The 27,690-nt window shown below is 36.0% G+C and overlaps 1 protein-coding gene across 1 annotated transcript in view; it reads right to left on the reverse strand.

Annotated features, from left to right (window-relative positions):
- Positions 1-728: 728 nt before the first annotated feature.
- LOC150109140 (cGMP-inhibited 3',5'-cyclic phosphodiesterase 3A-like) overlaps positions 729-27,690 on the reverse strand; it is a 218,130-nt gene continuing 191,168 nt past the window's right edge. Inside the window, exons 14-15 of the mRNA XM_090401631.1 lie at positions 18,270-18,544; positions 729-1,226 (exon numbers count right to left, since the gene is read on the reverse strand). The gene's annotated coding sequence lies outside the window, so the exon portion shown is untranslated. The remainder of the gene's footprint in view (positions 1,227-18,269; positions 18,545-27,690) is intronic.

The following is a 27,690-nucleotide window of genomic DNA, read 5'->3' on the forward strand; positions in this document are numbered from 1 at the left end:
TGCTTAAAAACAGGTGGGAATATAAACAAAAAGGTGATCAGCATGCCTATGAGCAATGCAAAGTTCAGACAAGAAGAATAACTAGAATGGTGAGTGATGCAGGGTGATGTTTATCAGTTTAATGTTGTAAAACGTATGGTTATATAATACAAGTCCAATACCACCAGTATAGTATGGTGCCTTACACTGATGGCACTGGATTACAAGAACCTGATGTGACTGGGAATTTGAGGGTGATGGTGGATCAAAAGTTGAAGTTCAGAGGACATATTCCAAAAGTTGTTAAAACAGCTCAAAGGATTACTTGGATGTTGAAGAACACACTGACAAGCAGGGATGTACACAAGTTTTCCACTGACATGCAGGAAAAAGGTATATGATACCTTTTATGATAGAAACTTTTAAGTTATTAAAGTTGTTCTATAAGACTGATACAAAATAAATTTTTCAATATATGAGTAGAGAGAAAGAGAGAGAGAGAGCTAGGATCACTCCTGAAAACTGTGTGGTTAGTAGGGGGTGTAAGGACCAGACTGTGAGTACTCAACAGTGAACAAGTCTAAAGAGAGAGAGAGAGAGAGGGGCATGATAAGTATTATGTGAATAACAGTTAGTGTGAGCCTCCCATTTTGAGTCTTCTGACTCCATGTAGGTACCCATAATAATAATAATAAAGAGCAAATAAGAGTAAACAGTTACAAATTAAAGAACACTCATTAAAGCAGATATTTAATATGAGAAATTTTATTTAGCTGATACTGATATTTATACTTATCACCATATGGATTAATACATGTATACAGCAGAGCACCAATTATTCTTTTTAAGCTGGAGACAAACCTGTTTATGCTAATTAATTTCTATAAGAAAACTTTTGATTATTATTTATTTATGCAGTGAAAAAAAATGCATGATATTATGTATCTTCAATTGTCTCATAAATGATCTGTAACATCTGCAATGCTTAGGTCAGCAGCTAGCACTTCTCAAAAGATGTTATCGTGTTTAGTTTTTAAATCCTTTTTTATCTGCAGACAATAATGCAGAATTTTTTCTTTTTTTGTTAAATTTAGGCAAATGTGACACCTATTTTAGTTTGCACACTTATTTGTGAGACCATTACTGTTTTCTCTGAGTGATTTCTGGCTTACATCACTATTTTCTTCCTTCTTTCTCATGCATAAAGGAACTAGATATCACTGGTTTGGCTCTTCATGGCCACAAATCTAAAAAAAGCAATGAAGATACTTATGAAACATCTACTTGATTATAATGGACAATAAAATTCTCCCATCTCAAACATGAACTCTGCCTTCAAATGCATGGTTTGTTGATTATTTTAAAATGCTTGAATAAAATTAAAATAATTGATACTCTCTTGTACATATGATATTAATGATTACTTTTGAGTTAAAAACCATAAAACATGATTCTGAAAGCTTCAAATCTTAAGAGCTGGTATACTGTGAATAATAATGAGAATTAATGCTTGAAAATCATTATGTAAGCAATAAAATAACATTATATATTGATAAGTAATATTAGAAATCTGATAATGCAAATATAATGAGATTCAAATTTTGTTCAAATAAGGATGAGCTAGCTGATTTCAGACAGAGGTGGCTAGCAGTTTGTAAAACAGAACAACAACAAAAAAAGTATATACTACAAATAAAGAAAGGGATGCAAAACACACAGACATGCACATGCAAATACAGTTAGTTGACAAAGTATTATTCTTACAGCTATAATACTGTGTCAATAGGGTTTCATATAATTTATCACAAAGAAAAAATCTGCTGCATACACATTTGGTCAATTGGTAGTCTCTGCTAATGGCTAATGCAAAAAGTTAAGCAAGTTTGAGCACGGTTAGTAGTTGGAAGGGGTTTAATTGTTCGATGCTGTTGGCACACTCTCCCTCGATGAGTCTTTGGACTCCCTGGAGGTGTCACATAATAATAATAATATTCATATTTAAACCTTAAGTAGAAATAATCAAATAAAGATATCAAAAATAGAGCAAAAAGCAAGTTGTCAAAAAAAATTTATGTTTAGAAATAATAACTCTTTCACACATAAATGGAAAAATGTGACAGAACACAACATCAGTATTTGTTCTCAATATACAGTGTATACTGAATACATGTGGTGTATGAAACCAATATCTGGCACAAAGTATAACTTTTGGGAAAACAATGTTTACATTTCTGATGGGATGGTGAGGAATTTTCATCTTAGATTAATGAAAGAAATATTGAAAAACAAAAATCAAAATAAGTCTTTCATTAATCAGAGTGATATATGCCATTTAGTTGGAAAACTATGGGTATGAATCCCATTTAGGACATCAAGAACATTTATAAGTGCTAATAAATGTTCACTGGCCTTACAGGGAGATGGCAGAGTTGCCTGCTTCTGAAAACTTGTGTGTGTGTGGGGGGGGAAATCAAAGCAGGGCAGAGAGATTAAATTAGGTGGATGAGCATATGAATCCAAATGAATTTCTTAATTATTATTATTGCGTGACACCTCCAGAGAGTCCAAAGACTCATCGAGGGAAGGCACCTACTCTACAGCTCTCTGTCTCCACCGCTACAACTACACCAATGCCATCTACCGCCCACCACCACCACTTTCACAGACAATCACAAACATCCATACCCATGGTGAGATTTGAACCCGCAGCCTTTTGGCTGGAGAGCGGATACGCTAACCACTTGGCCAACCAGGCCAGCAATGGAAGAAATCTTGATTTAGTAATTCACTTACATGTTATAATAAAAATGACAACTGGCAGGGAGAATGTCTCACATTTTACAAAATATATTTTATTACACATGGATATTTCCTAGAATTTGCTAACATATTTCATATATTATGTCAAATTACTGCATAAATTAAGATTGATTGAGATGGCTAAATAGATTAGGAAAGTAGCTATCCTCAATATATCAAAGCTTGGAGTATGGAGGAACAGTGTCAAAAGAGGCATTAGGTTCTCTTCTCAAATATTAGTAAATGGAGTTATCTATTCTCCTCTCTCTCTCTCTCCAGAGTACTAGTCACTCATGTAGCTATTTGCAAGTTTCACTTATCAGCTAACAAAACCCTTCAATGCAAACCTAAATGTAAATAATAAATTACTACTGCTGTGCCTTTTTTTCATTATGAGTGTATATTGTTTTTTTTCCCCTTAGCTGGGAATATTTGGATACAAAGTGTTCCACTTTTTCTGTATTGCAAGAAAGAATAGCAAATAATAGATATACATGTCAGCTTGGGGAAATAGAAACAGATTTTTTTTACTCCGTTTGCCTTAATATAATATGAGGCCAATAATTGGAATATATGCAGTATTTGGTCATATAGCTTAAAAAGAATATTTTAAGAAATATATATACAAATGCATGATCTGCTTTCAGTATTTTGCAATTCGTTCACTGGCTTCCTTTCTAACTGTTCACTGTGTGTGTGTCATGTCGATGGCTTGACACACACACGTCAGATTTCCCCCATCAATGCAAGCATACTCCAGAGTTCTGTAATTTCATTAGCATTTCTCTCTCTCTCTCCCCCCCTCCTCAATATAAATAACTTTCTCCCACTGACCTCAAATCCTATTCATAGCTATCCTGAATCTCAGCAATACAGATTCCAAAAGCATATTGTATATGAAGGTACTTTTTTTTTTATATAACTTTTAAGTTTATATACTGTATATAAACTTAAAACATTCACGAAGAAAGAACCTGTACACCCCTTGAGGGTACGTCAGGAATTTGTTGATGACGACAAAGAAAGATGTATATCTTTCCCTTGTTTTGTTTTTTTTATAATTTATGGACTCAACAATACATCCTCATCAATCAAGCCCCCACATTCAGATATTACTATTATTATTAGATCTCCAGGGAGTCAACAACTCATCAAGGGAGACCATACATCACTACACCAGCTGTCATACTGTCTCTAAAACTCATTCACCCTAGATGTACTTACTTACTACTTCAACAGGCATGCTGTTCCACTCACTCACTGTTATGTGACAGAAAAATCTAGCTCTGAACCCTTTCTTAACCACACACAAACTTAACTTCGATAGGTGTTCCTTTGTCATCTCTCCCACCTTCCATATGAAAACTTTTATCAACTGATATTCTATAACATCCTCTCAAAAGTTTATAGACCTCTATCTTATGTATGCTGCAGACCAGCATCTGCAGCCCACATAATCTCAATCTGTCCTTGTAATCTACATTCTGTAATACCAATATAATCTTTGTAACTCTTCTTTGCACCCTTTCCACAGCTTCTTTATCTCTTTGAGCCCGGGAGACCAAATGTATGCACAGTAGGCTGGGTGCAGTCATTTTGCCTCTTTACAAGTCCTTGTAAAGAGGCAAAATGACTTCAATATTTTTACATGTCAATATTTGTTTCCATGTCTTAATTATCTTATGGTTTATTTGCAATTTTTGCTATGAGACTCTTGAACCACCATAACTCCAAGATCTATAGCCTCATTATTCTAAGCATAATCTCACCAATATAATAGGCTGTTGGATATCTCTCTCATGACAAAGTGCATAACTTTACACTTGCTAACACTGAATTGATAACCATCATTGTTTGTCCACATTTCCAGTCTATTCAAATCACCCTTTAAATGCTGTATATCAGTATCATCTCTGGTTACCTGCCTATTTTTGTATCATCAGCAAACAGTTGAAGATCTCCTGTCAGGCTCGTAGATTAAATAACAATGGGTTCAAGGACTGATCTCTGGGGCACATCATTGGTCACTCTAAATCTGGCAGATTCACACCCCCATATACCACTTTCTGATACTTGTCCTTTAACTATTCACTTATTCAAACCAATAGTTTACATGATAATCTCATATTCTTCAGTTTATGCCTTTCATGTTGTATCCTATCAAATGCCTCATGAAAGTCCAACAGTATCATAGTGTGTTCATTCTCTTTATCCGACTCATTATCTACTATGAGCATGCAGATAGAGCATTTCCTTGTACAAATAATAAATGAAGATAATAAGTGATGTTACTCAAGTTATTTATATATATATATATATTTTTTTTTTGCTATACTATAAATAGCATATACAGATTATTATATGATTCATATGTGGAAAATGATATTTGCAGGACACTGCATATTTCTTGGTTACTAATGCACTTACTGAGATTGCTATAATCTAAATCAAGAAAATCTACTATACATTTCCATTACATGAATTACAGTTCAGGAATAAGTTCAAAAAGTGAAAAGGCACAAAAATATCCATTCATGTTGCAAGTTTAGATATAAGAATGCTAAATGAAATTATAGGGTATGATAGAGAGAAAGACAATGTGAAGAATGGTGATAGGTCTAAAGAAAGTGTGAACCAATTATAGGCAAATAAAGTATAATTAAAAGTGAAATCAAGGGCATGAAATGGTATAGAGAATCTTTAGCTTAGTCAGTATTGACAATATCATTTAGTTGGAAAGACATGAGTTTGAATCCCATTTAGGATGTGAAAAAATTATCTTGCTAGAGGCTATTCAATTGAAGGAATGGCTCTTGGAATCTTGGGTTTTTTTTTTTCATCCAAAAAATGAAATGTAAGGAAATTGTGTGTGATCTTCATTCAGGAGAACATACATAATTTACTTACACACACATATGATATTAAAAATTATGATGTTGGAAGCTGAGGATACTTGGCTGGCTGTGGACTTTAAGGATCTGTAAAATACCAATTGTGGTGATGATGATGCATGAAATGGAACAGATTCAGAAGAAAGTGACAGAAGAGAAGTGTAAGAAGAATGGAAGGAGTGAGTAGCCAACATGCAAAAGAAGAAAGATGAAAAAAGTGTGGCAGACAGGTGATCAAATCTAGAGAAAGAAAGAAAGAATGAAAAAACAAGTGACAAGCATTCAACTGTTAGGCATGACAGAATGAGTGGAGATATATGAATGCAAGAGGAAGATGAGAGTGATGTATAGAAGAGAGAATGTAAGAGATGAAAGGGGGGAAGGTACGAATATAAAAGTATCGAACGGAAAAGCAGTAATGGTGTTCAAAGTAAAATAGCAGAGAAAGTTTTGTATTTGGTGACTTTGAGCACTCAGAGTGTATAAGAAAATGGTAAGTAAGAGTGGTGAGAGTGTATGACAGAATCTATGTTGTCTCAAGTGGACCCCCCACGATGAATCTCATGATTCCACAGAGGTCCTAAATAATAATAGTAATACACAGCACTGAAGAATACTTGCCTGAGGGTATACTTGAGAATAACTCTGCCAATAATGTAAATGGATGAAATGAGAGTGGTAATTATTACAAATGACCTGAGAAGCCACATAAATTATATAGCAAGAGGACTGTGGAAATAAGTATGGAAAACAGATTTTGCACTGGAGTAAATGTGAATTAGGGAAGTTATTATTATTATTCAGGCCTCCGTGGAGTCAAAAGACTCATCGTGGGCGGCCCTTCCTAAGAAACGCAAAGTCTATCAAGACTCATCGAAGGGAGGTCCACCCCCCTGAGAAACATCATCATCAAATTCCTGACATGTACCCTCAAGGGTTGTACAGAATAGTACTACATGAAGAACTTGTATCATTACTAACTTCCTATCAACAATTTTCCTCCAAATCAATCTGTTACCTGTCAAGACTCCATCATTATCAGATCTTATATTTCTGTCTTCTAAGGCACTTTTTACTGTATGAATCCACCTACATCTTGGCTTTCCTCTGGGTCTTTTTCCTGCCAACTTGGCAGAGAACACCTGTTTTGGTAATCTTTCCACTCCCATTCTGTTTAAGTGACCATACCACCTGAGATTAGTTCTGCTAACACATTCCTGAATGCTAATAATGTCAAGTTCTTTCCTAATATCCTCATTTTTAATATGATACTGCCATCTGCTCATGCCCCTAATCTTTCTCAGGACTCTCATATCTGCAGTCTCCTGTCTTTGGTCATGTGTTTTATTTCTAAACCAGCTCTCAGATCTATAAGTTAAAACTGGTTTGAACACTATCTCATATACAGCTAATTTAGTGTTTTGACTAATTTTTCTCTCTTATTCCATATAAATCTATTCAGTTGACTTCCTACCACACCAGCTTTGTTGACTCTGTTGTCTATTTTCATATTTAATTTACCATCCTCACTGTTTAAAATGGAGATGGCTTCAGACAGAGATATCCGATCTGTTTTCTCCATGACAACTGACAACCATGGAGAAAAAAAGGACTGGATAACATCTTGCCTGGGTTGGATGAAACTGAAGTGTACACTGAGTTAGCTTTGCATTAGGAACACACCCCAATTTACATACTTGGTGCAATAATGAAGTACCACGTAACATCAATATCACGTGCGGCTACAATAAATGGACACATCTGTTCTCTGTATGTAATCAGTAAACATTTATAAGTAATGGGGAACCATGGCAATGTAAGCCAATTTGACTGCAGGCAAATTGCCCTTCTCCAGGCAACTAAAAAGTGTACCTTTTCTGGGCAGATATCTGCCCGGAGAAGGTACACTTCTCCTTCGTTTTCAATGATTAAGAAATGGGCTGCTGAGTTTAAATGGGGCTGTATCAGCCTTAAAGATGATCCACATAAAGGATGTCCGAAAAGTGTAACAACACCAGAAATGATGATCGATATTTTGGAAACAGCTGCACTTGTTGATTACTCCTGTACTACTACTACTGTACCACTTGAGCATTGGGTGCCACGACTGGTATCTCAGCAACAACATGCAATAGTCACACAGCTCGCCCACAAACACAACAGTGGGGCAGTTCGACCTATTTTCACATTCACCATGTGTGCTTTGGTTGGGATTCCACAGCTGGTGACCAACAAGGGTACTCATGATGATGGCTAAGCATCACAAACAACACCTTGCCGGCAGTGGACCCTTGACAGATGAAAGAACGTCATCTGGAGTGATGAGTCCTGTTTCCTGCTACACCACGCTGATGGATGAGTTCACATTTAGCATAAACAGCATGAAGCCCTATTCCCTGGTTACACAGTTGGGGTTCAACAGGCTGGTGGAGGTAGTGTTATGGTCCGGGGGAGCTTTTTCCTGGTATGCTCTAGGTCTGTTGGTTATCATCTCACAAACAGTGAATGCCACAGGGACCTGTTACACAACCATCTCCATCCATATCTGCAAGAGGTCTATCCTGACCAAAGTGCCATCTTTCAACAGGACAATGCACCTTGTCATCGGGCTTGTAAAACTACTGGAGGAACACAACAATGAATTGCCACATTGCCTTGGCCGCCAAATCCCCTGACCCATATCCCACACGTGTTCAACCCAACTGAACATGTATGGGATATGCTAGAATGGGGTGTGAGAACTGCTGATCCTCCTTCATGGAATAAGCATGAACTGATGGAGTTTTTGCAACGGACATGGGTTGAGTTACACATGGAGGATGCTCAACACCTTGTGGAATCTGTTCCTATTCATCTGCGAGCTGTGATCGCACACAGAGGTGGATCAATGCATTGTTAGGTGGGTGTTCCTAATGCAAAGCTAACTCAGTACAGTATATAGCTAATGTACATTCTAGCGATGCACTGCTTTGTTTATACACAAAGCAGTGCATCAACAGATGCAATGCTTTGCATATAAATGCCAGAAACTTTACAACTAAGGGAAACAAGTTAATGGTTTTAGTAGGCTTCTCCCAAAATTATTGGTATTAGCAAAACATAGTTGACTGTGGATGATATTCCAGCAGGAATAAAGATGGAGAGATATAATACATTCACTGAAGAGAGAAGAACATAGGAGTAGGATTACTGAAAATGACAGCAGAAGAATTATGTTCATCATGCCTCCTCCTCCTCCTCAGAGTAGAGAACCAGGATGGAAATGAAAGGGCTAGCTTTGAAAGTATGGTGTGAAGTGAAGATAAGCATAAAAACATTTGTGGGTGGTCTGAAAAGTTCTTGACCTCGACCATAGATGGCAACACTATTGGCAAGATCTTTTTTTTCTAAGTTGGTACATCTGTCTGAAGCAAAAGTGTTGTCTGTATCCCTTGAAATGGATAAAATTGAGTATCGTGCGATTATAAAATTCTTTGTAAAAGAAGGTTTAACACCAAAAGAAATTCATTCGAAGTTCATAAAGTTTATGGTTACACTTCTCCTTTGTTTTCGATGATTAAGAAATGGACTACCAAGTTTAAATGCGGTCATAGCAGCCTTGAAGATGATCCACGTGAAGGATGTCCAAAAAGTGTAACAACACTAGAAATCATTGATCAAGTGCATGATATGGTATTGGATGACCGGTGAGTCAAAGTGGTGAAACTGCTGAGACTATAGGCATTTCAAAAGAACATGTAGGATATATTTTGCATGAAGAATTGCAAATGAAAAAGCTTTGCGCAAGATGGGTGCCGTGCTTGCTCACAGCAGATCAAAAATGCACTCGCATGAAAATCTGTGATCAGTGCTTGGAGCATTTTAACAAGAATAAAACTGATTTTGCGCATCAATTTATTACTATGGATGAGACTTGGATTCACCGTTACACACCAGAATCCAAACAGCAGTCAAAACAGTGGACAGAAGCCAGTTGTTCAGCATCAAAGAAGACAAGTTGGTTCCATCAGCAGGAAAGGTCATGGCATCGGTGTTTTGGGATGCTAAAGGCATTTTGTTTATTAATTATCTTGAAAAGGGTAAAACAATAACCGGGGAATACTATTCTGATCTTTTAACCAGACTAGATGAAAAATTCTTGAGAAAAAACCCGGTTTGCAGAAGAAAAAAAATATCTTTCATCAGGACAATGCACCTGCCCACAAAGGTGTTTTGGCAATGGGAAAATTAAGGGATCTACAATATGAATTGTTGGAACATCCATCCTATTCCCAGATTTGGTTCTCTCTGACTTCTGTCTCTTCCCAAAACTAAAACTCTTCCTCGCTGGTCAGCGTTTTATCTTCGAATCAAGAGGTGATTGCAGCTGTAGATGGATATTTTGCAGATCTTACTGAAAACCACTACAAGGATGGGATAATGGCACTGAAGCATCACCTTAAGACTAATACATCACATAAATGTATTAGTCTTAAGGGAGATTATGTTGAAAAATAAAAATAATTTTGAAATTATAAATTCGTTTTTTTCATTGTTAGGCCAAGAACGTTTCAGACCACCCTTGTATTTAGTAGGATGTTACCATAGACCTGGAAATGTGGAAGGGAGTGACAATATGCTTAAGCAAATTATCTTGGTAAGTGAAAGAAGGTACTCTTCTCTTTTTCTTGTCATCGTCCGGTAGCATCCTCTAGCAAGAGGGTTGCAGCAGATGAGCAGCTCTTCTCCATTTCTCTCTGTCTGTCGCTTCCATCATTCTTAAACCAGTCCATTTCACAATGTCATTAAACCACCTTCTAGTTGGTCTTCCACATCTTCTCTTCCCCTCAACTTTCCCTTGTAATATATATAGTTCTTGTCAGGTGTCCCGAATCTGGTCTTTCTTTGCATAATATTCTTTAGCAGTGTTCTTTCCATCCCAACTCGTCTTAAAACTTCTTGATTTGATATTCTTTCTGTATAGCTAATCTTTTCCATCTTTCTATAACATCACATTTCCAATGCATTAATTCTTTCCATATCTCTCTTTCTGAGTGTCCATGACTCACTTCCATAATTTGCAATACTCCAAACTGTTCCTTTAACTATTCCAATTCTAACGCCTATTTTAGTGTTCTTGTTTATTAATATTCCAAATCTCAGAGTTGGAAACTAATAAGTTTCCAACTCTGAGATCCAGCTACCTAAATATTGAAATCTTTCCTCCACATCTTATTTTTACATTAATTACTTTTTCTTGTACTCACTAATTATTAGTATGTACAAGAAGAGGAATTTCAATTATGGCTGATATAGACTTAAAGAATCAATTCATGGAAATAAAGAGTATGAATTTGTGGTGTTTCTGAAAGCTAATTATCTTAAGCCATGTAATAGAAGGTAGAATGGGATGAATTGAGAGAGAGAGAGATCTGGACTTTATAATAGCATCAAAGAATGTGACTAGAAATGAGGTGCTAGATTTTTCTTCAGTAGAGGAGAATAATCTGATCATGTGATTATTACTTGAGAGATGAGAGGGTATGTGGAGATTTCATGTAGAAATAGCAGAAAGTTTTTTTCAGTTGGTTAAAATTTCAGTTAGACTTGCCAAGAAATTATACTTGTTTAATCCTTTATCCCAGTGTAAGCAAACAAAATTTGCACATGAGGTATCTTCATCACCAGGCTATTTGTATATAGAGGCTGATGACTTCACATCAATTGCCTCAGTATCCTGTAATGCAAAACACACTTTCTTTCAGAAGTGTATACTGCTATGCTTTATGGGAGGGGTCAATATCCAGACCTGCTTCAATCTTTATTGAGGTCTCATCAGTGGAAGCCAGATCCAGAAGATATATCAAGGCTGAATTAATGCAGATTAATCATATACTTTTCATATAGAAGTATGGATATACAAGTTGGTTAAAGGATTAAAACAGAATATAATTTCTTGACAAGTTCAAATTAATTTCTAACCACATGAAAAAACTTTCCATTACTATCTCTGATCCAGAGTATTTTAATAAGGAAATATGCCTTTTTACAATTTGTATATGAGAAATATATGACTTCTGCATTAATTTACCTTGGTATCTCTTCTGGTCTGGCTCCCACTAATTGTGGGCTTGTTTCCTGTATTCTCCCACTAATTGTGGGGAATACAGCAGTTCTGCTCCATGATGGATTCACCCATTACTGAGTGGAGCCACCTTTATGTCCAGAAGTGATGAGTTTAGTAGTGATCCTTTCAGGTTACTCAGTGAGATTTAGAGTAATCGTGTAGATCACTCAGAGTTTTTGCAGCGGTCCCCCTGCACTTTAGCAGGACTTAAAAAGTTGAAACCAGTCTGGGTAGCAACCCTTCCTATAATACATAGCAACATACACTTCAGAAAGGAGTGTGCTTTGTATTATGAGATACTTGATGGGAAGTCAGCAGCCTCTACAAGGAATGTTCAAAAAAAGACTGAACTTTTGCTATAAAGACTTTATTGCTCATTTTAAGCACTGTGCATTTCAAAGTAATCCCTTCTGCTGGCAATACACTGTTCCCAACATTTCTTCCACTTTTGGAATGCTTCCTGGAACACACTTTCTGTGATGTGCGCAGTTCTCTTATCACATTTTCCTGAATCTCCTCTATGGTTTGGAAACGATGTCCTTTCAAAGTGGTTTTAAGTATGGGAAAAAGGAAAACGTCTGCTGGGGCTAAGTCCAGAGAATAGGGTGGATGGGGCACAATGGATGTCTGATGTTTTGCTATTGTCAATCAACAAACGCAGCACAAATTTTGCACTGACGTGACACATCTGAAGTTTTTCAGTCAAAATTTGATGGCAAGATCCTATGCTGATGCCCACTTCATCAGGAACTTCTCGGACAGTTAAACAAATATTTCCACAAAACGCAGCATGAACTCTCTCGACATGGTTGTCATCTGTTGATGTAGAAGGTCGTCCGGCCTGGGATCTTCATTGTCCGACGTTCTGACCTTTTTAAAATGCTTAAACCACTCATAGCACTGTGTTTGGTTCATACAGTTCTCCCCATATGCTTGGTTAAGCAATTCAAATGTCTCTGTAAAATTTTTACCAAGTTTGTAGCAAAATTTTACACACACACACACACACACACACACACTGTTCTTCAAGCTCTTTCATTGTCACTAATCCAACAAACAGTTCACTTCACGTGCTCACTTCAGCAGATGTGACTCGACAACTAATGCTCATAGCAGAACAGGGCAAATAACAGTTTGTTATCAAAACTGCCACTAGGTGTGCTCAGTAGCCACAATGTGCTTTCTGTGCCAGTTGGCACACTATTTAAAAAGTTCGTTCTTTTTTTGAACACCCCCTCATATATACAAGTAACCTATTTGTGAAGATACTTCACATGCAATCTTTGTTTGATTACACTTGGATAAAGGATTAAACAAGAATATATTATGACAGATTTTGAAGATATCTTTTCAAAATATTTTAACTGAAAGTGCTTAGGGGGAAGGAAATTAATCATACTCAAGTGCAGTTAAGCAATATTTGGAGTCAGTAGTGAGGAACTGTATTCCCAGGGTTAGATGGATACATAAAGTGAGATGAACTTAGAGTACAAGATGAAGTTAGCAAAAGAGGCAAAATGAATCTTAAGTTTTCCATTATATGTCTAGTAGGGAAAAAAAATGTCACGAAATGAAATAAAAACAAAAGAAAGGAAATGGAAAAAATAACTTTACCGGAAAGAACTAGTGATAAAATAATTAGTGGGTATAGTGGAACTATTAGTGATCACTTTGATAAGGTGTTTCACAGTAGTGAAATAAAGTATTTCTAGAAGGGAGAAGAGCTGTCATTTTGAAATTAATGAGATGTTCAGAATATCGAGTAATCTAGATATCAGTAAGGCTGTTGATCTGTATGAGATCAACATTGTGTTAAAACATTGTGTTTTTAAGAGAGAGTTGTTAGGATGCTAACTTAGTTATAGGTGGAGTAGAAGAAAGATAAATAGTGCCACTACACAAAAGCATATAAAAGTTGACCCACTGAATTACTAAGCTGTCCTAGATGCATACTTCTGCAAATGGAGATTATGCCCAAATCCTAGCAAAACAGAAGTTTCATGCTTCCACCTGAACAATAACCAGGCGAAGAAAAGAACTGATGGTCTACTTCAACCACAAACTGCTACGTTACAACAGATTCTTGAAATATCTGGGTGTCACTTTGGATAGTACAAAAGATATAACTCTATCTTTTAAATCACATCTCATTAACACAGTCCAAGATAAAAACAATATATTGCAAAAACTCTGCTGAACAACTTGGGGTGCCTCAGCAGCAATGCTTCACTGCACTGTTCACCCGTATGGCTGAACAGCACCCTTGTGTACTTGACAGATGCTCAGCTTAACACCACTATCCACCTTATTTCTGGAACTGTGAAATCAACCCCAACCAGTACCGTTGCTCAGTACTGGCTCCCAGTACTAAGCAACATTCCACCTCCATAGATCCAACTTTCTTCTACATGATTACAACAAAATCATAGAAATCCAAGATCTCCCAATCCATGAAAACATCCCACCCCTAGAAATAAATAGGCTTATGTCAAGGCATCCTCCAATCCTAACAGCAAAAAATCTTGCAGAGACAAGTTTTAACATGAAGGAGAAGTGGAAAGAGTCCTGGTGTAACACTTCAACAGGGGACTTCCATGAATTAGTGGACCCAACACAGAAGTCTTTGGGTTTTGACCTACCTTGGAAAACTTGGTCTACCCTTAACAGAATCTGCACCAATCATGGCAGACGTGCAGACCACCTTTACGAACAGGTAATGATTGCCTCACCCAGGTGCAACTGTGGATCACCCCACCAGACAATTAGTCATATTACAGCAAAATGTGCCCAACGTGTATAAATAAAATGGAAACCTGCAGGACTTCATCCACTCAAGTGGATGAAGTCCTGCAGGTTGCTCCAGTCGATTGGATAATCAACCTAGACATACAGCTGTATTCTATTCTTGAGTGTCTCTTTTATGACTATATTATGTCACATATGTATATTAAATATTATGTTTATATATACTAAAAATTACTATAATGTAACTTTTCATGTGTGAGCCATATATATGCTAAATAAATAAATACTAAGCTGTCTGCATTTATGGAATAGTGATTTAGACTTTGTGACAGTTGGTTAGAGACCAGCATGCAGGATTGAATGGACTGGAACATGATTCTTTCTAGAGCCAGAATGGAAGTAATATTATGTTTTAGTAATTTAGTATACTTTATAATGGAATAACAGTGGAAGGTACCTCTGGATTTTGCAAAGGTATTTAATTTAAGATTACTACATGACAAATTAATGTTCAATATGTGAAATAGGCATGAATAACAGATTAGTGAATTGAAAAGATTGGTTGTTTGGTGGAAAAAGTATCAAAAGGAAAAGAATGATACATGCTATTGGACTAAGGACAATAACCAGGAGAATGGTTTTACAAGAGATATTCAGTTGTTTGTTGATAATGCAAAGTTTGGTTGAGTTATTAGAAATGTGGCTAACATGGTAGCTACCTAGAAGGATTTGGATCAACTGACCATATAGGTGGGTTGAGTAGGGGGATATTAGGTTAATGCAGCTAAATAGAATTTTGCACTTTAGAATTTAGAGATGAAAAGCTACATGCTGTACTCATGGACTGTAATGCAAGAAGCAGAAAAGACAGAGGATCTTGCAGAGAAAGTGGATGAGCTGTTGAATTTCTAATGACACATTGAAACATTACTGAAAACAACCCAGAGGATTGCATGGTGAGTAAGATGTTAATAAATGAAGACAATGAGGTAAGTGTTCCATTAAAGGCCTTGATCTGATCAGATAATATCTGGGCTGCCATACACAGATTTGTACACCTAGTTTCAGGATGATGCGGAAGTTGTATAGATGTTCTTAGGAATAGACTTAATCGACTTTTAAGAGCCAAGAATGTGCCAAATCTTCCATGGAATGAAACCATTTGACTGCATAATACACTGGATGTTATCAAGTTCTAGTTTAAGATAATAATGGTTGTAACAAACAACATAAGTTCTGTTCAGCAAAGTTTAGGGTGTGAGCTTCCTGTGATGAGTCTTTTGACTCCATGAAGGTATATTATAATAATAATGAAAATAATAATAAATGAATTTCTTTAGAAAATCTTGACAAATAAAAATGCAAACATGATGGATTTTTCTGTATGGAGAATAACAAAGTAATTCTTTGCTTATGTTACTTTTGTAATTTAAAAAGTTAGACCAAACTTTTTTGAAGTTTTCTAATGCTTTTTCATTACTTTAAATTGATACTATAAATGTGAAGTTCAGAAACTCTTCTGATTTTTGGCATTCAACAATTCATCCGAGCCTCCATAGCTCAGTCAGTATAGACGAAGCCCCTTTGGTCAGAAAGATCTGGGTTTGATTCCCATAAGTGATGTGAGGAACCTTTATCTGGTCTCTTTCGACTGAAGGTGAGTTAGCCAGTCTCATACGGAGTTAGGGTTTTTTTTTCACCCAGAAACTTGGGATTTTCATCCCCTAGAAGACATGAACACATGCATTTAGAGACATAGGAGTAACCACCATATCCTTGATACGGTAGTGGTTAAGTGAACAGAAAATCCTCAACACCGCAAAACAAACCCTTTGCGACAATTTGCTCTTGTTAATTTTAATAAATATTGATTCCTGTTATTCTCAACATTTTTTTGGTAATCTTTTGGATCTAAAGATTCAGGTAGAATATCTGATAAGAAAATGAAATGTAAAAGACTTCAAACTCCTTATTTCTGAATGTTATTGTAGATGTAAGTTTAGTTGTCCCTATGTTATTTCATCATTGTATTGAATAACATACAAGGACATACAAATAATCATATATTTTTAATGTGATAATGTAAGGCATGATTCTAAGATGACAAAAAAATAAAATGTGGAGAATAATAATAACAACATACTATTTGAATAAGAGAGAAGATATTTAGTTGGTGTTATGATGGAACTGGTTTTACTAGAGAAAAAAAAATATGGAGAAATTATAGTCTCTTTATTTCATTTTTACAACTCGTTTTCTTTTCTTTTTGTGAAAATAACTGCATTGTGAAATAACAAACATTCTAACCCAGTAATTCTAGTGAATGGATCATGATTTTTTTTTTTTTTTACTTAGATTTAGCCTTATTTAATTCAAAATCATACCATATTCTGGGAAGACCTACTTTTAATTCCAAAATAGTATCCTCTATCAAATGAGAATTACTTCAAGTTATAAACTGAGTACATTCCCTTTAATTCAAACAGTGCACATTGTTTCAATGAATTTGAAAAAAAAAAAAAAAAGAATGAATGAATAAATGAGTCGAGTTGTTAAATTTTGACCTATTCAGAATGGTGATAATATAAATAATGGTTGCGCAACAGTTATAAAGAAGACTATTTGCATTAGCTCCTTTTTGCATTAGCTCCATTTCAACATCTACCACACTTAGTGGTAGATGTTGAAAGTGTTTCTGGTAGTTTGCAAAAATAAATAAGCTAAGCAGTTAGCTTCAATCATAAAAAAAAAAAAAAAAAAATTGGGAACAACAGGAATTTGAAATTTTACATCTGATTATATAATAGGTGACTGTAGAATCACTCTGGTACTTAAGCAAACAAACTGCAGATAATATTTGTCATATAAATTCCTTAATCCAAGATGAAATGCACCTAAAACCCAAATAATATTTGGGTTTAAGGGAGAGTGAGATGAGCAGAGTAGAGTAGTGTCCTCCCATATTGATTCCTTGGGTGTAATGCAATAATAATAATAATAATGTCGAAAAGTTTAACATCTTGCTGTTTGTATTCAGATAATTAAAACAAGAAAACTTTACCTGAAATAATGCTTTATTTGGATAAGTCTTCAGATAAAGCATGTGACTGAACAGGATAAAGCTGATTTTATCCTATTTTAGTCTTGATTATATATATAAAGAACATCTCTGTAAGATTAGTATTTTCTGAGTATTCATAAATATACACAGCAACCTAACTGTATACATTGTGTGACTTTAATTCCAATACGTTATAAAATGGGCAAGAGAGAGAGAGATGATCTTGTTGTTTGCTTCACTAGTAGTTTTTTTTTCTTTTTTCTTTCAGTAATTCTAATTATTCAAAATAAAGAAAAAACTACTTAATGTAATTTAAGTTAATGTATTGTGTGATATCTATATATTTTATACTTGCTTTCATTTTGTCTGACAGACAATCACTCATTTTATATAATTAGAATAAATATATAGTTTATAAACATCTGAATTATGAAAATAGATCACTTCCACTTTAATATTTATGTAACTATAATTTGTAAAGCACCTTAGATAAATCACAAATCACACTGTACAATGATGCTGATTAAAAAGTTTCTTCTTGAAGGTAATGAATCAGTAATTTTTTGATATTTATTCATAATCATCCATCTTCTATTAATGCTATTTTATTCAGAATAAACATTCAACTATCAAACAACCATCATGTTCAGTATAAAAAATTATTAAATTAATTTTCTTTGAAACCTACCCCCCTATGTATGAGTAGCAAGGAGCAGGAAGTATGCAGGTACAAGAAGATTCTATGATCTGGTTACTCTATTGACATCACCCTGTACATGATATTTTGCATGACGATTATCAGTAACCAGACCTGAAGTGAAACGTATAAACAGTTCAGGTTTGCAACAAGTAGGCATATATTGATAATACAAAGTCTGAAGAGACTGGTTGTTTTAGGAGACTACCTCTCACATCATGGATTCAGCAGCCGGCACTTGTAACTTTATTTCAAGAACTGTCTTCCTAAAAAAAAAAAAAAGTTATTGCAAATGAAGCAATTTAATTTAGAAGTTTAACTTTTAAAATTACAGTGGAGTTCTATTCCACCAAAAATAAAAAGAAAAGGACTTTTTTTTTTTTTTTGCTATAGGAAATCATGGTGATTAAAAATAAAATAGGCAGATTGCTCTGAAAGTTTTGTATCAAATCTGGAATTGTTTCTAAGATTGATAAGAATGGCAGTTAAGAAAGGTAACTATAGTGATTTTTTTTTTTTTTTTTTTGGTCACTGCTTGCATCAAAGAATCAATAATTGCTTTCTCTTATTTCTAAGGTATATATTAAAACTAAATATATATAATAGACAGGCTTCTAAATTCATGATAAGCTCCTTTATTGTTGAATTGCATTGATTTCAGCATTGATTATGTAAAAACTTGTTTCACTATGATTTTTACCATGTTTCAGTAAATAATTTAACATAAACTTAAGAATGAGGGCATATTGAATTAAGCAATCGAGAGGTTTATCATATTGACAGTGGGAAGATTTTTCATATGTAGAACAGGAAGGGACCACCTTTGGAAGCAGTGATTAAGAGCATAAAAACGACTTTTATTTATTTATTATTTTTTGCATGGAAAGCAGCAGGACTATATTGCCATGGGAGGGGCATAAGGTAGTGAGAGTGTAGACAGTGAATAAGTTTAAGGAGTGATATGACTTTTGTTCCCCCCCCCCCACTCCCAAGACAAGTCTTATAAACTATAAGGAACAACAATAATATTTTGACCTCTCAGTTTGTATATACAAGTAACTCTCGTTATACGTGATTTCATTATCCACATTTTTGCATATATACACTTTCATTAATACAGTATGTAAGGATTATTATTGTTCCCTCTACAAGGGAAGAATGGAAATTGAAGAAAGTGTTCAATTAGCAAGGGTGAAAAGAACTGGGTATATAATTTTGCATAACATAATGAAAATAATTAATAATTATTTACATGATGAACAATTGAATAAGTTAATCCAAATTTTTTTTTATCCTGGAGGAGCCCTTGAAATAATTTTCAGATCTCAGGGAACCACTGCATAAAAATTATTACATCTTTATATATATATTATTTATACAATGCTTTTTTTTTTCATTCATGATCTCTCTCTCTCTCTCTCTCAGAAAACCCTGGTTGAGAAATCCTAAACTGAATAATTAAATAGCATTATTATAATACTTTTTGTCAAAATTTAGATCTGAGTACATGTATTTTTTAATTCTTTTTACAATGATAGATAATTGAGATCAAGTTGGAGAGTTATACTCCTTAATTTATGAACCCTTAATTTATGATTCATAATCCTAATATCTTTGAAGCAGGAATAAACTTTTACAAGACAGTGAAAGTTACTTATTCTGTTTCAATTGCTTAGTACTTTTTTCTAGAGAGAATGCAGCCCTGTTTGTTGTCATTTCTAACTTTTGTGCCATGTGGTTGTAGGTGTACCTAGCTTGTGGCATATTGATTGTCTTGATCAATTTCTATAGGTTCTGTTTTAATGTTCTATAGCTGTTTAAGCTTCATTCCATGCTATATTATTATAATACAGGTATCTCCAGTAGCAACTATTTAGCAGAGAGGTACCATCTAGAGTGGAAAAGGATGCCAAGTTGTTGAGAAGCTAATGATGTAATTAATGAAATTAATGAAGATAATGATTTCTTTAGAAGCTAAAGAAAGTGTTGCTGGATGGAAGTATAGTGTGTGTGGAAGTAGAGTGTGTGATGCATGCCAGAGATCAGAAGAAAGAGATGAAAGGAAAAATTAGGAGAATAGTACTGAAGAGACAGAAGTGCTTGGCAGTGGAAACAGTAGTAGTGTGAGAGAGGAAGAGAGAACAGGAATACAAGAGGAACAGGGAAATAGGAGCAGCTCAGGTGGACAGGGAGTCATAGAGAGAGCGAATGTTGAAAGTGAGAGTGAATGTGCGTATGAAGATGGAATATATTGCGATGTTGGTGGAGAATTCAAGACTGAGCAGATGTATGTGGTAAGCAGTGATAAAGATTATTGGGCAGGTAAATCACAACAACACATGGCTTGGGTGAATTAAGTCCACATAAGGTAGATATGAAAGGGGGAAATAGTGGCATTGGTTATGAGGCAGCGTGGTGTAATGTCAAGGTTGAGAGGAAGATGTATTTTGTTGGATGTTGCTATAGGCCTGGGAAAGTGGAAGGTGGTGATGAAGAAATGTATAAACAACTCGGATTAGTGAACAAACGAAGGGTAATTATTATGGGTGATTTTAATTATGGTGGTATAGATTGGAATGAAGAGATAGCATATAGGAATAAGGAAAATGAATTTCTCAAGTTCTTGAGAGATAAATATCTCAGGCAGCATGTAAAGAAGGGCATGCGAGGATCAAGAGTTCTAGATCTCATCATTTCATCAGAGGATGTAATTGTTAGAGGGGGGTTTCACATTTCTCTCCAGTTGGTGGAAGTGATCATGAAGTAATTACCTGTGTTGTAGCTAGTCATATGCAAACTTTTGTGAGGAAAGGATATATGTGGAATTATAAGGCTGGTGATTATGACAAGCTTAGGAGACAGCTTGGAGCTATAACGTGGAATGAAGAGTTGAGCTGAGTAAGGAAATAAATGCTGCATGGGAACTAACTGACAAAAAAATACATAAAAGCATCAATGTAACTGTATTCTGAAGGCCAAAAGGTTGAATAAGGTAGGTGTAAAATGCATGAATGTGAAGCTTAAAGATGAAATCTGGAAAAAGAAGGTACTGGAGGAATTACATGATGAATAATGGTGATAATCAGTCACATGAAGAGTATAAAGAACAAGCCAGGAGAGTGACTTAGTAAGGAAAACAAAAGTAGAGTATGAGCAGAAATTGACAAATCAGGCAAAGAAAAACCCTAGAGTTTTTTTTTTAGATATGTGGCAAGTAGAAGGAAGAATGATCATGGTGAGATGAAGTTACAGGATGAAAGTGGTAGAATGGTAACTGCTGCAGAAGACATTGTTGAGGTATTCATTGTTCAATTTATAATGGTATTTCATCCTGATCAGGGTGAGGAACTTAAGCGTAGAGGATATAGAAGAGGATGGCTTAATTGCAAGTGAGCAAGAGGTATTTGAGGAAATAAATAAACTCTATGTCAATAAGGCAATAGGATTTGATGACATATCACCATGCATCATTCCCTTATGATGTGTGGTGATATGTCATCAAATCCCATTGAATTATTGACATCGAGTTTATTTATTTCCTCAAATACCTCTTGGGAATTGGCAGTAGCATTGGCATGCCTGTTTAATAAGAGTCTTACAACAGCAAAAGTTCCAAGGTAGTGGAAGGAAGGTAAAATTGTTCCACTGCATAAAGGTGGTGATAAGGCTGTAGCTTCAAATTATAGGCAGGTCTGTATATCTGGAGTTGTGGTGAAGGTCCTGGAGAGATTGGTTAGAAGTAGGATACAGAAATGGGTTGATAACAGCAGTCTTCTCTGTGGTCATCAGCATGGGTTTGGTAAGGGGAGATCATGTTTCACTAACTTACTTATGTACTATAACAGGGTGACAAATGCCTTGGACAGGGGAGATGCATATACAGTGGTGTACTTAGAGTTTGCAAAGGCTTTTGATAGACTGCCACACGATAAACTCTTAAATAAGTTGAAACAGATGGGATTGGATAACAGACTTCTGAGTCGGATCAGTGATTGACTGTCAGATAGGTATCAGAAAGTTTTATATGGGGAGTGCAGTATCCCAAAAAAAAAAAAAGCTGTGTGCCACAGGGATCAGTTTGGGGGGCCACTGTTGTTCAATTTGTATGTTAATGATATTGGATTGGGTTTAACTAGTGATATTCAGCTGTTTGCAGATGATGCAAAACTGGGAAGAGCAATGCAGAGTCAAGCGGATGTTATTGCCTTACAAGAGGACTTGAATAGATTGCATGATTAGGCAGGTAAGTGGAACTGTCAGTTCAATGTTGCAAAGTGTAAGATTTTGAGATTTGGTAAGCAATGATGGGATGCAAAGTATACACTTGATGGGGCAACTTTAATGGAAGCAGAGGAGATGAGAGATCTAGGAGCGATGGTGGGCAAGGACCTGAAATTCAGGGGCCACATTGCACAAGTTGTGATGACATCACATTGGATAATGGCAATAATACGGAGGACCCTGACATGCAGAAATAGAGAGGTTATGATTCCATTTGTATAAGGCCTTGATCAGGCTTCATATGGATTATTGTGCTCAGATTTGTTTGCTGGGTTTTCATGGTGACGAGGATATGTTGGAAAGGGTCCAGAGAAGATTCACTAAGGTAGTTGTCTTTGGAATGTGGAGTATGAGGACAGACTGAGAAAATGTAAGTTGCAGAGCCTCGTGAATAGGAGAAGGGGGGGGGGGATATGATTGAGACATAGAAGCTAGTTAAGGGTTGTTATCAGGTCGACATGGAAGAAATTTTTCATAGAATGGGAGAAGGGAGTAGAACAAGGGGCCATCACTAGAAACTGTATAAGGAGGGGGGGGTGAACAGAGAAGTGAGGAGTAGGTTCTTTGCATGGAGGTGGCTGGTGATTGGAATGCATTGCCTGAATGTGTTGTGGGTGTAGACACATTGAATCAGTTTAAGGCATGGTTGCATGAGCACTCTGTGCAATAGTGTGTGGGTGTTAGATGAGCATTGTGTGTAATAGTGTGTGTTGGATGAGCACTGTGCAATAGTGTGACTTCCCACGATGAGTTTCTGACTCCATGGAGGTCAAATGTTAATAATAATAATGATATAGAACTGATATGATTGTGCCAAGAAAGGTTTGGAGTAAGAGTCAATCTGAGAAGAGAGATCTGGTCTTGACTGTTCAGCCAAGCATTATCAAAAGTAAGTGGAGAAGATTTGGGGTCTTTTTTTTGTGAGAAAACAAGCAAAACTGTGGTTTAGAAACATTGAAGGTGACTAAGTTGCTTTTACCTCAATCAAGGATACTATGGAGATTAGTGTTGAGGGCACTTATTACAGATGACCTTGAAGCTTGAGCACTGCAAGGCTTGCATATGCAGTCAATGAGAGCAGGTTGCTTATATAAATCAGGAAGAGGTTGGGTGAAATGACAGAGCTCTGAGGACAATGGCATTGATAGGAAAGTCTGAAGAGAGAACACCGTCCACTATTACATATAGGGATTGATCTGGGAGAAAACTGGCAATTCGATTATACAAGGATGAAGACAGTCCAAATGATGGTAACTTGTTGAGTAACCCTCAATGCCAGAACCTATTGGAGATATCAAGAGCAATGGCACAGGTTGCACTGATTATTACTCTTTCCAGTTTTGCATTGTCAGCAAACAACTGGATATTTCCCCTTAAATAATTTTCAGTATCGCTGATGTAGTATCCTGTATCAAATTAAATAGTAGTGGACCAAATATTTAATTTGATACAGCACCAATGTCACCCACCTTCCTCAATTTCCCATATACTGCTCTTTGATGTGTGTTCATCAGTCACTCTCTTTTCCATATCACTAGCTTCATATCCAACTATTTTCCCCAATTTATGTAACAGTGTTCCATGTGTTATCCTGTTGAATGCCTTTGCAAAGTCCACCAGTATGTATTACTATATAGCCATTTTCTTTATCCAAATCAAGTGTCACATTTTTTTAAATAAAAAGTGAGAAAATTACATATGCAAGACCACTTACTTTTCAAAATCCATTCTGCCCCTGTAGAGTTATCATTTTCCTATTCACCCATTCCTGAATTTTGCCTTTTACCAACTTCTCCAAAACCTTAAACACCATTCCCGCAGTACTGATTTTCTGTAATTTGCTACCTTGTCCTGGCACCTCCTTTATGTAATGAAACAATTTTATCCTCTTTCCATTTCCTTGGCATCTTCCCAGAGCTAAATTAATTTAAATTTAAATTTAGTTTTAAATTAAGTCTTAGCTCTGGGAAGATTCACCTGCTTTGAATTCCACATGTGCTCCTTAACTGAGAATTTTACATGTCTGACAAACCCCAATGTCCTTAAGACCACGTAATCACTCTTCCCAACCAGAGGCAATATCTCTACCTTGGTCACTGCAAAGTTCTCTGTTATCACCAGATTCATGTATGTTCTGCACTCCTAGTCCCCTCCACTACATGCTCTCTCTCCCTCTCTCTCAAGTAATTATCTCTCAGCAGTTGTATAAATTCTACTTCCTTCCCCCCCTCCTGACTGTTCCTCTTTCTAATCCATGCCTCCATAGTTGATATTCCTCTGCATTCATTGTGCTAATTAGCTGTGTAAGTAATTAGTAAGGTGGTACAATACCACCTTACCCCAGTCCTGAAGATACTTTCAGGCGCAAACTTTGTTTGCTCACACTTGGATAAAGAATTAAACAAAATTTATTATACTCTAACCAAGTGAAAAATAAACTTTCAACATTTTTTCCTAAATCCAGAGTAATTTATTAAAAAAGGGTGGCACACCATTTGGCAACTCCTATAGGTAGAGATGACGCTTCTGCCTGGTATCTCCACTTGGGCCTGGCTCCCACTGAAGAGACCTTAATAAAGGTCGAAACTAGTCTGGGTTGTTGGCCCTTCCCTTAATGCATAACATTAGACATATCCGCTAGGAGATGTGTTTTGCATTATGGGAGATACTGAGATAGGAGTGTTGGTAGCTTGCTCCACCTTTGCAAGGAGTGCCCTAGTGTTGTACCACCTTACCCCAGTCCTGAAGATACTTTCAGGTGCAAACTTTGTTTGCTCACACTTTGATAAAGGATTAAACTAAATTTATTATACTCTAACCAAGTGAAAAATAAACTTTCAAAACTTTTGGCCAAGTTGAACTAACTTCCCTTTCTACCAGCTGCTTCCAGTATTAGTATACACAAACTTCAGTATTCAGTATTCTCCAGTGTTTTTAAAACTTTTTGAGACAGCAGAATGTTACATTTATGTTTATAAAATATATTTTTTAGAGTTCCTATATAAAAATGTTTCTTTTTTCACAGAACTTCCATGAAAATTTTCATAAAAATTATCAGAAAGGATGACAACGAACCATTGCTTCAATATATTTTAATCAAGAAAACACATGATAATATGATATATAATATTACAAATGATAAAGTATCAAAACTTTTGTAGAAATAAGTTGGGTTACTAAAAATTAGTATTTCTTCCCTTCGCTGAAAGTTTTGTTCAGAACCTGTCTAATATAAGTCATAAATGTCTGTATGCTCTGGGGAATCCCTACAAGTTTTCATGTAACCCTAGGGTTACTACACAGAATGTAGCTTAAGAAATATCAGTCTATCTCACTTAACTGCAGATCATTATTCTACTCAGTTGTGTCAAGGCCGCATCCACTCACCTGGGTCACCACAAAAAACACTAGTTTTCCTGACTCTGCACTTCTGAGCTCACAATCAACAACACTTTCTGCAGAAACCTAACTCCAAATCCCTTCAAATACAAACCATCAGCTTTATATAAGTAGTATTTTCGTCCATCCAACTCACTCCATACTATTCTTCTTGCACAACCTATGCATTGACTTATTTGCAATCATGGTTACTTTTCTCAACATGCCTCTCTTACACTATGGCAGCAGACTCTTGGTCTTTACTCTCTCTCTCTCTCTCTCCCCTTCAATTGTGCCAGAAAACTCTGTTACACTTTGCATATCACACCTGTCACCTGTCAGATTATTTATAGCTGTCAAAATAATGCTCTCTCTCTCTCTCTGTGTGTGTGTGTGTCTCTCCATCCATCCATGAGGAGAGCGTCATCATGTTTCCCTAGGGAAATATGATGACATTCTCCTCATACACATACACACTTCTCTTATCAATGTCTTCATACAAAACTCTCTCTTTATACTCCCTCTTTCATACTCTGTTTTCTCCTCACATACCTCCCCCTCTCTCTCTTCTTACACTTCTCTGTCATGCAACTTGCCAGGTGTTTCTACAACTATTCTATCTTGTGTTTTGCTTGTGCAGGACTCTAAGTAAGAAAACCATCTCTTTTATTACCATCTTATCACTCTTCCTCATCTCTTGCATTTTCTTTCATATTATCATTACTCATACTGCATTCATCCTTGCCTGCTTTCACCATCTTATTTTCAACAACAATCTAGCCAACATTCTCAATAACTTATTATTAGATATATGAAGAGCCAAAGGCTTCAATTCGGCGACATATGACTTGTTAAAGTTAAGGGATATTACATCCCATATCGTTTCTTAGCCGAATAAGAAACTCAAAGAGTTTCATGCCGAATATAATAGAAACTATATAAAGTTCGGCGATTTCAAGCTTACGCTTGGAATCGCGGAATTTTATCGCTCTCATCAGTGAGTAGGTCTACCTACTTACTGATGAGAGTCTACCTACTCACCTACTCACTCTCATCAGTGAGTAGGTCTACCTACTCACTGATGAGACCTCAATAAAGGCCGAAATAAATCGCTCTCATCAGTGAGTAGGTAGACCTACTCACTGATGAGACCTCAATAAAGGTTGAAACCGGTCTGGGTAGCGACCTTCTCTCATAATGTAGAACAGTAATACAGCTCCTAGGAGCTAAGTTCACATTATGGGTAAATATCAAGAATAGTGATCGGAGCTTGCTCCACCTTTGACATGAGTTGCCTCGGCTTGCACTACCTTAAGGGTCAGTTGCTGCAGTATCCAGGTATTTGCTTACACTTGGAATCGCCGAACTTTATATAGTTTCTACTATATTCGGCATGAAACTCTTTGAGTTTCTTATTCGGCTAAGAAACGATGTGGGATGTAATATCCCTTAACTTTAACAAATTCTCAATAACTTTTCCATTTGCTGTTACACTCTCTTTCTCTGCACTTCTGGCAATAGTTCTCAAAACATTTCCAATACATGCACTCGCTAGGTTCACTTTTTTCCAAACCTATCAAAGTTAATACATTTTACACAAACAAAATCCCACTTACTGAATTTGCATGTCATTGTTCTGATATGCATTGGTGATATAACAATATATATATGATATGCATATATATAATACAAGTAACAGTATTTTTCCCCCTAATAACTATACAAACAATACTTAAAAATAAACAGGCAAATA

The sequence above is a fragment of the Typopeltis vanoorti genome, chromosome 2 (genome assembly GCF_054136105.1).
Source record: "Typopeltis vanoorti isolate ZY-2024b chromosome 2, IOZ_Tvanoo_1.0, whole genome shotgun sequence".
Taxonomy (NCBI): Eukaryota; Metazoa; Arthropoda; class Arachnida; order Uropygi; family Thelyphonidae; genus Typopeltis; species Typopeltis vanoorti.